The 12,670-nt window shown below is 34.6% G+C and overlaps 1 protein-coding gene across 2 annotated transcripts in view; it reads left to right on the forward strand.

Moving 5' to 3' along the window:
• The window catches only part of ABCB28 (non-intrinsic ABC protein 8), a 308,160-nt gene that overhangs the window by 170,298 nt on the left and 125,192 nt on the right, over window positions 1-12,670 (forward strand). The window lies entirely within an intron of this gene.

Consider the following 12,670-nt stretch of genomic DNA (forward strand, 5'->3'; position numbering starts at 1 on the left):
GCCAAGGTGCGGATACTATCTGTCCACATTATCAAGAGGACATCTAAGGCACTAAAGAGGTATTGTGTGCCTTTGTTTCGTAGGCAACCTATATCCTATATCAAATGCTCAAATGTTAGGATATGGATTTCATTTGGCCTTTCTAGGAGATGGATAAACAGTTGTAAACTACATCATCATGGCAATATATTGCTTAATAAAGTGTACAGGAGCAAGAGCATTATTGTACAACTTAGCAGCGAGCATGCCCCAGCTCCACAATGAACATATATTCACAAGTTGTTATATCTCCATGTAATATGCTTTCAAGGAGGCAATTTTATAAATAAAAGTATTGAATAATCGACAAGGGAGTTAAAGACTTTTTGCTTGTGGATTCTTGTTGGACATTAATAAAGTAACTTTTCTTATCTCTCTATTAAACTAGATTATATTAGAGTGGGGTTGCGTTGCACCAAAAGATTGATCTGTCAATGCTCAATACAACCACTCAACATATAGTATACATGAGGCGATTAAGCCCTTGTCACGAATCCTGAGGGGAGTGCTGAACAAATTTCCAACAATCTCTCCGTCAGTGTTACCCGAGGGTTTGAGGATTTGAACTTGTGACCAAACTCTGACCACTTGTCAGATTGGGGTTGCTGTTGCACCAAAAGACCGATCTATCAATGCTTGATACAACTACTCAACTTAAGTACACAGGAGGTGGTTAAGCCCTTGTCATGGATCCCGAAAGGAGTGTTGAACAAATTTCCAACAATCTCTCCCTTAGCATTACTCGAGAGTCTGAGGATTCGAACCTATGACCAAACTCTGATACCACTTATCAGAGTAGGGTTGTTGCACCAAAAGACCAATCTATCAATGCTCGATACAACTACTCAACTTATAGTACATAGGAGGTAGTTAAGCCCTGGTAACGAATCCTGAGGGGAGCGTTGAACAAATTTCCAATAGATTACTCAAAAGAAAATAGCCTTTTGAAGGTTATAGATAAAGTTTTTGTGTTGGAAAATACATTGTCAGGTTGTGGTCTCCATGGAGTTCATGGTTCAAAATGTGAGGGTATCCATGGAGATCAAGATAGGGAACTAACAAAATTTCACTTTCCTTCATGTGGAATTGAGTAGATTAGACGAAAGGCATGTGAATTGCCGATTTCAATTCCCTTTCAATCTTCATATTTTTTATCATGTGTTTTAAGTACTAGCTTGAAGCGCTATTAGCTCCACAAATTTTTTTGAGAGAATGAGAGTAATGAATGATTATTGTTCATTTTTCATCATTCTTGTTGCCCCCATACTATCTTGAGCAAGGTTATGTTTGGAGGTCACATCAAAATTAATTTTCAGGAATCTATATTGAGTGGCATCCAATTTTGTGGTGCATGAATTGTTGTCTATTACTATAGTGAAAAGAAAAATCCCATCCTAAGCTTGCTTATAATCAGTCACACTTGAATACTTATGTGTCCTTGATGTTGTTATTTGTGTACATCAGCTGAGCTTATCATTTAAACCTTTATGCAATTTACAACCTGAGTAGAATTTTGTGTTGTATTATAGAGTCCCTTGTTCTTATTCTTGATAGAACAAAGTGAGAATGAAATCAGGAGTTGAAGGTTTGTTTGAATTGTAGAGAGAAAATGACTTGTCTATCTTTTGGATTGGCTTTATCATGGATAATTTGCGTAATTTTGTCTATTTTCCGTTGAATAGTTTTCCCATCTACATGTATTTGGAGGTTCATTGAGAATGTTAACAATAAATTCCACTGCATGTGCCAGAAGATCCTTAGTGTTAGAAGTGTTCCTCCTGTTTTCAATTTACTAAATTGCTTTGATATTGTCTTTGAAAATAGATTTGTGCAAATATTTTATGTTCGTTGTCTTGTTTTAATCCACTTAGTTGACAATTGTTGCTATAGTATTGTTCCTCCTCCCTTTTTATATCAGAGAGCTTTCAAAACAACCCCTGTTTCATTTGACAAAAATGAAAAATAGTGTTGAAGTTTGATATCTCTAATATTGTTGGTAAACAGATTTTTCACTATTAGAAGTATGATTTCGCCCAATGGAAATTTATGCGGCAAATCAGCTTCTCCAACAGTTGGATAGGTCTTTGGTATATGACCTTCCTTTGTGTTTTGAGGGGCAGCTCCCTTGTAAGATCTAATTTGGATTTTAAAATAAAGATGTACTCAGACTTACAAAGATATGAAGAAAGCTATTGAAAACAAATGCACCAAACGACTTTCAAGCCTTCCTAAATCAGCTTCTATTGCTAACAAGAACGATTAAGAACTACACTTGAAGGCTAGCATTAGCTTACTGATGATTTGATGGTTCACTTAATGTTTACACCATACCATGAAAACATTAATTACAACAAGAATCAACACCCAAATAGTTCAGATTTTGTAGAGGAGAAAACACAAAATGCATTTCCTTTTATTTCTTTGCACTAAGAACATAAGAAAATTTGCTGATTACAAGAGCAAGAATTGTACACACTTTTCAAAAATTTCTTTGCTATCAAACTTCAACATAAGTGTCCCCTTATTTCTAAGTCCAAAAAGTCCTCTATTACATGTGGTATTCATGAATTTATAATCTATCTTAGCATAACCAACTTTTCGGGTTCATAACTACTCAAAAACTGAGTTTGGACTATTCCAAAGATGGTTCATAACCAATTCTAACTTCTACAACTCTAACTTTTTAATCCTTAAACATAACTAAGAAAAAGCTAAGGCATTGACCAAAACCAAAATGAATCCTAAAGTTGACTTCTTTGTAAGATATACAAGTAAAACATTTGAGACAACCTTAGATGTTCCTACTTTAACTTTCAATCGTGATCACTGATATCTCCCACATTTGCTCTTTGATCGGAAGGTGCTATGAGTAGTTGAGTCAAATTCACCTTGTATGATCGGAATGATTTGATTATCTGTAACAAAGCTTTATTTTTGATGATGACCACACTACATTTTCAGCTTGCTTAGATCATGGCTCTTCCTAATTTCGTCCAACTCTAGGGTGTAACCTGACAAGTTTTGAATACAAGAGTCTAGTGCCACCAAGAGAGTGTTCTGCCTCATCATGATGTCTGCATCCGAACAATATTTACTACCGAGTCAGTGCTGATTTTTAATTCTATGCATTCCAAAATGGCAGATATATTTGGATCCTGAGTATATTCACTAATAGGAATCTCTTCCACAATTGTTGGTATACTCCTCGAGGTTTTTCTTTTCAATTGTTTGCAAGCGTTTAAGAACTTATCTTCTTCATCCAATTGCTGATTCATGCTATCATGCTTCCATTTGATGTTCTTCAGCCATATGTCAATTTTCTCTTGTTCTCCATTTGTATCTAATTTCAGGAATTTGACTATATCGTTGTCCATTCCTTTAATCTCTATTAAATCACCATCAATTCCTCTCCAGAATGCTTGTTGTTCCTTAAGAGTTGCCAATTCCTTTTGAATGCTTTGCTGTATGTGATTTTCCTTAATGTATATGACCTTTGCGTCATGAAATAGGCTTGAGGCATGCTCTTTCAAGTGTTTTACCCATGCCTTCACCATCTTACCGTATGTCTGACACTCTCCTATGTTTTGAATGACATCTTAATCGAACATCCTTTTGGGATCTTCGATTATTTTTGTAGAAGAACCAGGATCTAGGAATCACCAACCATTGATCGGATGCATGCAGAAAGGACTCAAACATGATGTTTGAGCTGATTCTTAGCTTTCTTGTCTCTCTTTGACTTTTCGATTAGGACAGAAACCGACACTTGGAAATTATGCTCTCTACCTTCACAAGTAGTTCGACCCAAATCCACTTGAGTTATGTTAAAATCAGCCTCATCCGCCTTGTCTATGTTCTTCTCTATGACCAGTTGTTCAATCTCAACAAATAGGTTTCCTAAGGTAGGATTCACTGCTAGTCTAGAATCTATTCTAGTTTTCTTTACCTTTGTACTTTTGTGCACTAGATCAGCCATAGCATCTAGATATGGTGCTTCCAATTGAATCACTCTTTTCTTCTTTCTCTCCAAATTTTGTTGTAGCCAAGATGCTGAGATAGTGCTAGATGAATCAATCACTGAAGGATCCTGTAGGACTATAGGTGAGAAATCCTGGTTATTTGTATTCTCTGCAACTTGCACTTCTTGAGTCCCTTCCACACTTTCAAGAGACGAAGAGCGCGTAGGAGATGCTATGGATTGAATCATTTCATCTACGAATGATGATGGTATAACATTCATCTCGGGAGTTCCATCTATCATTTTCTAGATCGGATTTAAAGCTTTCTCTTTGGGTTTTGACCTTTTCTTCCTGGTGATTGCGTTGAGCTCACATGCTGAAACTAGATCAATTCTTCTATCCAGATCTTCATCATCATCTCCACCTTGCACGCCATGTAAAGAATCGGAAGTAGTAGGCAGAGAAAATGGAATGGCTGAATTGGACATACCTTCTTGCGAGCTGTTATTTTTCTTCACATTGCTTTTTCCTGTTGGTCCAATGACCGTGGCTTCTTTGACTTCGCTTTTTAACTAGTTCTCTGTTCACTGAATCACCAAGAAGGTTTCTTTCTTGAGATCTTTCAATTTTGGTAAAGACCAATTGATATATGGTAATTCCAACAACTGTATTCGTTCAAAGAAGAAAGGATCAATTAGTTTTGATTCATCTTCCTTTATGCCTATCACATCCCACCCCTTCATATAATCAAGTATTTGCTGCATTGTAAATCTCATCCAATCTTTTTTTCTTACCTCAAGGTCATTCTCATAGTTTTCCCAATAATCTTTCATCATAGGAAAATGAAGATAGCGAAGTCCTAGTATCAGGTTGTTTTTAGCGTACCCTCTGCCATCAAATGGGAAATGACTTTGAAAAGAGTTCAAAGTTATCTTCACCATAGATCTTTCAATATTTTGGGCATTTGAGGAAGAAAAACAACTGAAGTGTCCAATAACAATTGGGAAAGGAATAGATCTTTTGTTCCTGCACTTGTTGTTTACTTGACCAATCTACTTGCAAGCCTCTGAAAGCACCAACTTGTCATCTACAAAGCGAGGTAACATAAGAGGACAATCTTGGAAACCTCCAATGCGAATGTAGGTGTGTCGAGGATATTGTATGAAGAAGCTACCATAAGTACTGATGAGATTAGCCGCTTCTAAGAAATTCAGAGTCCTATGTCCCCTGTAGTTCCCTAGCTATAAGCATAGAAAAAGCATCATTCACCTTACGGAAGTGTGTATTGCTTTGTTTTAATTGCAACTAGGGGTAGTAATTATAGATTTGTGTAGCCACATTGTATTCCCATATGGATTGAGACCAGGCCATGACTTCATACTAGCAATTGCATACATAAGGTATGAGGACATGTAGAATCCTTGATTCATATTGAATTCAGTCAACTGACGATGAATGACATCACTAATCATTTCTCCGCAATTGATAAATTCTTTTCTAGTGGTGATGGTATTGATGTACAAAAACATCCAATCCTAAAAGTCCTCAGCTATCCAATTCCAGGCAATTTTTAGCAATAACATTCAAACATTTCTTTTTATTCTGACAAAAATACCCTTGAGCACCTTGTCTAGACATTTTTGTGAATTCTTCCCTCAGTGGCAATCTGAATGAAATGGAGATAGATACCGGATCTAGCCTCACCATGACATTACCTCCTAAGGTCTTAATGTCTCTAGAATTCCGGTCATATGCCTTGATACAGTCCAAAACCAGTTCAGTAAACTGAACTACAAATGGATGTCCTCCTGCATCACCCAGCCCATTGTTCAATGTTTGTTGCCCAAAGGTGATTTACCCTCTCTGCCCATGATTTGCCAAAAATCAGCAATATCAATACATTCCATTTTTGTATTTGATATCTCAAGAAGAGTGCTTGCTAGTATTGTGGGAGGTTCTTTGCCTTGGAATTTGTATCTCATTGTATTGCTCACAAAACTCCTTGTTTTGGTGAGATGTCGGGTATGAATTCAATGTATTCTTGATTTCGTATTTTCAATCTATCGATTTCATTTCTTTGAGGCAATCATATAGCTTTGTGTTCAATATTTCATGTTGCTCATATCAAAGTGCATTCCAAGGCATTATATCAAATAGTTTGGAGCATTTTGCTTTAGCTGTTGCAATCACAAAAGATAGCACCAAGCAATGTCAAATGATGAGACTAATACCCATATGTTGTCACAAGGGCTTGATTCATTGATTTCAAAGGTAATTTAATAGACTTCGTGCTCCTTCAAATTCTGCCACTTGTGGGCATTAGAGGCACTTTGTCAAACATTGGGAAGTTTTTTGTGGTTTGAGTGCAATATCCATGTTGGATAATTGTGAGTAACAAAAATACAAATGCCTATGTGCTCTAACAAATGTCTATGCTTTGCTCCAAACTTTTCATGCTCGCTGTATGTCTTGTCATCATGGCATGCTATGAGACAACATTTAAATCGAGCAACTAGATATTTGAACCATGCTACAGTCTCCACCTTCTAGCTACGATATTGTATTTCCCACAACAAAATGCATTTGAGTGATATTAAATTTTGGCCATCAAGATCCAATGCAGGCAATTTATCTAAGAAATATCACACTCCTTTACCAATTCTGGGAAAATATTTTCTCCATCCATAAACTCTCTGGCAGATGCGCTCACATTGTGCATGCATGGCATTGCAATTTTTTTACTTTTGGGCATTCTATTAAATCGTTTCCATGCAAGCTATGGATTTTCTCAGCATTCTGTGTAATTAGAGAGAAGGAAGAGCGATTAGAAGTCTACACTGCACTCATGGAACTTTTTAGAATCTCCCCCATTCAACATGTGCAAGTCAGAGACACGCCATTTCTCTATTTCAATTAGGATTCCCCATGCTCCAACATTCGGTCCTCACTAGCAATGGTGTGAGATTTATAATCACCTTCTGAAAGCTCCTTTTAATTTCATTGTGGCCAAATGGTTCGATGGCTTTGCCTATGCCTGTACAAATAGTTTATATTTCTGAATATATTGGGCATCCATCGCACTCGATAGTTCCTTGATTAACAATTCCACATATTGTTTCTCAAGAGGAGTAAGCTGCATCATTTTTCTTTCTTTTTGGCATAGTGTTGTATAATCACAAATTTAATTTTCCTTACTAGCATCAACTTTTCTACTACCTGCAATTGAATCTCTTATACCCTGCAAATGGTTTCATGTTCTACACACTTTGGATGAATGTTAAGGATGATATTTGCAATTGATTGCTTTAGTTCTGTACATATCAAGACTGGAGAACCACCACTTATTGGAACTGTTCAGGCTATGTCTTTTGTAACAACCGGTTTTCCCGGGTCTAATTTTAATATCTATCATAAGCATAGAATACAGTTTTAACTTCGACTTCATAAGAAGGCAGTTACATCATTCAATTTCATGTGAAGAAGATTACCGTTAAAGTCAGTTAAACAAAATTTCTTAACTAAATACTTGAAATGCCTTTTTAATGAAATTACTTTAGAAATTGAATTCACATACCTCGGAAAAATTGAGACTGAAATTCATCTAAGTATGCTTTTGAAACCACCCGGGTTAGTCCACAAATATACTATAACAATTTTTCAAATCGACTGCTATCTCAAAAATCATTTGATAAATACCAATACAACTTAAATTAGGGCATCACTTATCATCTGACCAATTAGGGCATCAATTACCATCGGTTTATTTAGGGATTTTGGTACTGCTTTACCACTTAGGGTTTTTGCGACCACTGAATTCAATATAGGGCTTGCACGACAACGGATTTAATCTAGGGTTTTCACGACGACGAATTCAATTTAGGGCTTTCGCAACCACGGATTCAAGTAGGGTTTTTGATACCATGGATTCAATTAGGGCTTCGAATACCACCCTAACACTTAAGGTTCCAGCTGTCATGCAATCAATTAGGGCTTTGGATTTCTTTTCCTTCCGATTGCTTATCTATGACAATTTCTCAAGATTAGATAATTACTTATATTCAATATTCATTTATATGAAGTAAAATGATGATAACAATGAAATACCTCAATTTAATCTTACCTTCTCATAAACAAAAATGATAATACCTATTTCCGGTTAACAATTGATTTCATGACTTATTTCTGTTTGATGCATATTTGACATCTTGAGAGAGGTGAAACATTGCCAGGGGCTTTACCACCCAACCTCGGACCACAATATACATATCCCCACATGATCTCTAATGAGAAAGGCCCTCCCGACCCAGAATTGACAGAGAACATCTTACCATTCACTGAATATCATGATATATAACACGCCATACGACTTGGCAGTAGTAGATCATCATAACAAGAATATGCATGAGCTATTATTAATTCATATTAAATGATATATATTAAAATGTCATAACTGATATTACTGGTTCTTATTGTTGATGAATCTTTCCTCACACCCCCTCAACCTCATCAGGCCTCCAAGCCCATGATTTCCAAGCGCTTGTTTAATAATTATCAAAGTGGAATTGCATGAGCTAAACACATTAGATCAGTTTGTAAATTTTTAATTTACTGACATCATTCTTAATTTTTTTTTATCAGGTTCATCTACACCTCTCACCATCAATAGGTCATCAGACCGGTGTATTCTCGGTGCCTGAACCATTACATCTTATTCATAAGATTATGATTCTGCATTCTCATAATTTCATTGGTATACAAAGTTGATCATTATTACTGCTTTTACTTGTTTGAGAACAGAGCATTTCATGACTCAAACTACTAATTAATGATAGGGTTTGTTAAAATATAATCCTTATTCAAAGGTATAATTGAATTAAGTGTTGGAATATGGTAATAACCGACAATGTTTAAGATTGAATCATAAGTTTACTACTTCCTTAATTGGCTTCTATCAAAAGATCATCTTTCTAATAAACAGTTAAGTAATCAGGCTCTATTGGCATTATTCCTTTTTTTTTTTGAGCACAAGAAAAGAAACAACAAGACTCCAATCTATGCATTTTGTATCAACTCGACTCAGAATGAGGATAGAATGCAAAATGTGAGTGAAAGGAAATGAATTCGATTTTATTACACCCTTACTTGGCTCTGATTACTGTGCGCCTAGATTGGTAAATTCTTCAAATATCTACAATATTTCCATCGCTCAGAGATGTGCAGGATTGATTCACGTATGCTTAGATATTTGGTATCGTGGCTATTTAGAATGGTGTTGTAGGCGTTGATTGTTGGGGCAGAAAGGTCGATTGAATATCTCACGGTAGAATACTTTCAAGGATTTGACAAACTCAGGTTAATGAAAGACTGAACTCTGAGACTATGGCGAAAAACAAGAGTAGACGGAAATGTGGTTGCTTCCATTTGAAAACGACAAAGGCAATATAAAAGATTTTGATCGGCTTTACATCTTCTACCGTTACAAGACTCCACGTGATTTGAATTTTCCATCAATTGGAAATATGAAAACGTTGGAACAAAGGTGAAAAGGTTTTATTAATATTATTATAATTCGAAAATTTATTAAAAATCTTATAAGTACTTTTTAAAACATCATTCTATTAATTTATTAACATATAAAGATGCCAAAATATTTTAATATACAAATGCACATGTATAAACTATTATTAAAATAATACGACAAAAGATAATTTAAAATCTTTTAAGAATGCGTTTATATTTAAACTTAATTAATTAAATTTAATTAATTATTAACAGCTCATGCAGTTCTAGAGATGAGTCCTGTTACAAATCGCTTGGTCCTCTACCTGTCTGTCCAATGATGGTGATGCCCTGCCTAATTCTTTTCTGACAATGCTTCCACCCCTTCAACAAGCTCTTTGCAAGGAATTTCTCTATAATCAAATTATAAATTATAAATAATCATATTAGTTAACGTGTCGTCTTAATTCCATGAATTTGCAATTAACGAATAACTAACATGTCATCTTCACTTGAAATCATAACGACTAACTATCTTACCATTTCGCCAGATTATATCAAATTAAACTACCAACTGACTTCATGTGAACTTCAACGTCTATATTTCAAGCTAGGTCAAAAATTGGGATGTAACATCTTTCAACTTTAGCTCTCGGTAGTTATTTCAAAGTTGGAGTTTGGGTTAAAAAGTTAGGATTAGGATATGCATTTGAAATCCAAACCCTAACTTCATAACCTTAACTTTCTAAAAGGTTAAGGTTGATAGAGAGAGAAAACATAGGTTCATGGAGAGAGAAAAGAAGGATTAAGCATTGATTTGAACTCTCCAACTCTAAAGTCTGCAACCTTAACTTTCCAAAAAGTTTAGGTTGATAGAGAGTAAATTTTAGTATGTAGAGAGAGATAAGTTGGCAGAGAGAAAATGTTTTAGTTCAGGGAGAGAAAAGTTTTCACATCTCAATTTACTCTCATTCCCGAATTAACCTTCTTTTAACTTCTTGGATAAAAATATCAAGATAACAGATATATATCTGGATTTAACTAATTGTGTTTCCATTGAATTGATTTTAATGTATAAATTACCAAATTCTGTCTGTTAGATGTTGAAGCTCTTTCATGAAATTGTTCATGGCATGATTTTGTATTTTCTGATTCTCTTGCCACCATTGTCCTACCTATTTCCTGAATTCAGAATTTAAATCTTAGTTAATACAACCTTTTCCTACCATATTTGCAATTGAAAAGTTGACAGACCAGTGATCTAAGAGGAACTTACTGTAAGACACCCTGTATCTTCTCTTAGATTTTGGGACTGATTTCTTCAGAACTTAGTTTAAGTGACTATAATTGAAGTGGAAAATGGTATTATGTAGTTGGATGTTTTATAAATATAAAAATGGATCTGACTATATATATATATATATATATATATATATATATAAAACGTCCAGCCACTTGGGCACTAAATATTGGAACTGATATAATTTATTTGAAGTGAATGACTTCTGATTGAATATATCAGTAATAAACACAACTGTTGGAGTTTTTGTATTTGATTCTCTTTAATTCTTGATTTGATGCTTATTGACAGTCTGGTTCAATAATTATTTTCTGTTATCTAACCCTAAAGAGCTAATATTACTTTCTTTGCTTATCTACTCTTAATCACTTATAGTTGTCTTCACACTATCATCTATATTGATGAAGATGTTGTTCTGAATCACTATCTCTGACATGAATGCTTGCCACAGTTCTTGCCAACTAGGCGGTTGTTCTCTTATGCAGACCTATATCTCATCCGTAAGTAATCCCTGTCTCATTCAATTCACTGCCTGAAAGATGTAATGCTGATTTAATGGATTGTGCTGGCCTTTCTCCACTTGGTGCTGGATATACCAAAGTGTTGGTTTTGGATGATTCACAATTTGACGTTAATACCCTTGCTACTGGCTGTGTATATTTTTCTTATATTTCTGATTCGATGACCTTTCTTTATCTTATCTCTAGCATAGAATCAAACTGTATGCAGAGGGATAATAGATTTCAATGTAATGATGTGGGCCTGGATAGTAATCTGATTCCTTCTAGTGAGTCTCATCCGCAACTATTATTCTTTCTCATATATTGTTATCTTTCAGCAGTCTCTGCTACTATTTACTATATTTAAACTACCAGGATTGAATTTATCTATATGCAGGTTGGCTGTAGCTCTTTCTTCAATGTCCTTCCAAACAAGAAATGCTCCCTCCGATTTCCTTTTTTATATATCACTGAATCTATATATATAATTTCGTGTTCCTTGACTGTGATCTGTATACTTCAATGTTTCTTCTTTACCAGCTATGAGTGGTTACGATTGTTTGATGCCTCTATCCTCCCCCATAAATTGACTCGTGTATATTAATATCTATTCAAATGATGCGAGTAATGGTCAGATATCTTTCATATATGATGGCCCTAAGTTTAATTAACTTAATTATTATAAATAATGAGATTGACCTTATGATATGAATTTGTAATATAATCCTTTAGTATATTTACCCAATACTATTTAATAATAATGCTTCTCCATTCGGATAGTTATTATTATATTGAGATTATTAGATCAATTTATGTATTATATTACTATTATTCTCACGTTATTTGATTTTCTTATTATTATATTCATTTGTAATCTCGTATTGTATTGTCTTAATTATATTTTATTATTATTTATAATTATGTTATGAATAGAAAATTTTAAATCTTTAATTTAAACTTCTAATTAATCGTATGTTACTATTTAATTACGTACATATTGGGAATTGATTATAATTTTTTGTCTTTTTCTTTGTTGTGTATTTAATTCTATTTGAGAAAGAGGGGACATCACACTCACATTAGGTGAGATTTGTCTGGTATGTTTGATACACTTGTCATTAGTGTATATTCTAACTTCAGTGCATTGTCTTGATGTCATTTCTCTTGTTGCTTCAAGCATAGAATCTTTGTGCAAAGTCTAGTTCTACTATTTTACTGTTTAGCATCAATTCTGCTTGGTTTCTGCTGTTGTGCGACTGTATCTCTTGCTTTCTCTTTAAGAAAAGGCAATTGAGAAGCAATAAAAATCATTTTCTAAGTCAGAGGAAAATGATGAACTTTTATCAGTGCCAATTCTTATAGAAGGGAAGCTA

Source organism: Cupressus sempervirens, chromosome 11 (assembly GCF_028749045.1).
Source record: "Cupressus sempervirens isolate cs-2001-9-10 chromosome 11, ASM2874904v1, whole genome shotgun sequence".
NCBI classification, from domain to species: Eukaryota; Viridiplantae; Streptophyta; class Pinopsida; order Cupressales; family Cupressaceae; genus Cupressus; species Cupressus sempervirens.